The 1041-nt window shown below is 32.9% G+C and overlaps 1 protein-coding gene and 1 long non-coding RNA gene across 4 annotated transcripts in view; one reads left to right on the top strand and one right to left on the bottom strand.

Annotated features, from left to right (window-relative positions):
- Nucleotides 1-1041, top strand: part of LOC118735453 (E3 ubiquitin-protein ligase Ufd4) — an 88954-nt gene that overhangs the window by 49660 nt on the left and 38253 nt on the right. The window lies entirely within an intron of this gene.
- LOC118735454 overlaps nt 340-1041 on the bottom strand; it is a 7603-nt gene continuing 6901 nt past the window's right edge. The window contains exon 2 of the long non-coding RNA XR_004992599.1: nt 340-559. This is a non-coding gene — a long non-coding RNA (uncharacterized LOC118735454). The remainder of the gene's footprint in view (nt 560-1041) is intronic.

Raw genomic sequence — 1041 nt, 5'->3', positions numbered from 1 at the left:
GTTATAAGTACCGGACCGAGCCCTTCGGGGGATCTTCAACGGCAGCAACCCAACCTCGTTTTGGGCAAGCTTGATGCAAGTGGCCCATCGTTCCTCAAACAGTTGTAACAGCGAATTGTATCATTAACTGGAGCTGCCGTAGCTCCATCAGTAGTAGTCAAGAAACCAATGCGGGATTTGTTAGGCTTAACTGTCTCAACAGTTTGATACAAATTTCAATATAATATATATATATACATATTATGTAGTAGGTATGCACTTACTGATAATTTTTATCGATAAATCAAATATATCGATACAATTAGTTTTTTTCGATAAAGATATTTATTAATATATATATTTTTTTTTTTTTGTGACTTTGGAATCCTTCCCTTCCGAAGGTGCTGATGGCAGGGCTTGATTGCTACCCTTACAGTGCCAGATTATTCACGGGTGTGTTGTATTTTGCAGAAATCGATGTGATTTATATTGGTTGAGTTTGGAATTTCGTTGTCCTTAGCAGCTGTGGTAGGGTGGAGGTAGTCGTTGACAAGGAGAAATGTATAATTTTATGAGCATTCTTAATCGATAACGATAGATTAGACAAAATAATATGAGATGTATTAGTGTACATTTGAGTGAATGTTTATGATTGTTGTACATTTTAATGTTGTTCATTGATTGACATGTATATATATGAGAGTAAATGATATTTACATTGATTACATAAAATTGTATTCTTTAATTTTATTTATTTTTTATTTTTTTTGGCACAGCCTATTTTAAGTCATGACTAGTACATTGTTATATATTATATGGGTACTTCTTAAAAATAGATCACATTGTTATGAATGCTAATTTTTAGTTTTCTGAAAACATCTAGTATGATTATTATTACATGGATGGGTGCTTTTGGCTACATATATATATGTATCTAAGCGATTTTTACAATGGTTAGACACATTTAGGGGATTCACAAGACGTGTTAACCGTCGTAAAATCTTAAGCTTAACACTTGTTTATGTAAAATAGCGGTTAAAATGGTTGGGGGGTTGGCTAATT

The sequence above is a fragment of the Rhagoletis pomonella genome, unplaced genomic scaffold, assembly GCF_013731165.1.
Source record: "Rhagoletis pomonella isolate Grant_MI unplaced genomic scaffold, Rhpom_1.0 Rhpom_scaffold_00003, whole genome shotgun sequence".
Taxonomy (NCBI): domain Eukaryota; kingdom Metazoa; phylum Arthropoda; class Insecta; order Diptera; family Tephritidae; genus Rhagoletis; species Rhagoletis pomonella.
Note: the sequence above shows the minus strand (reverse complement) of the source record. Positions and strands in the feature narration are given on the sequence as shown.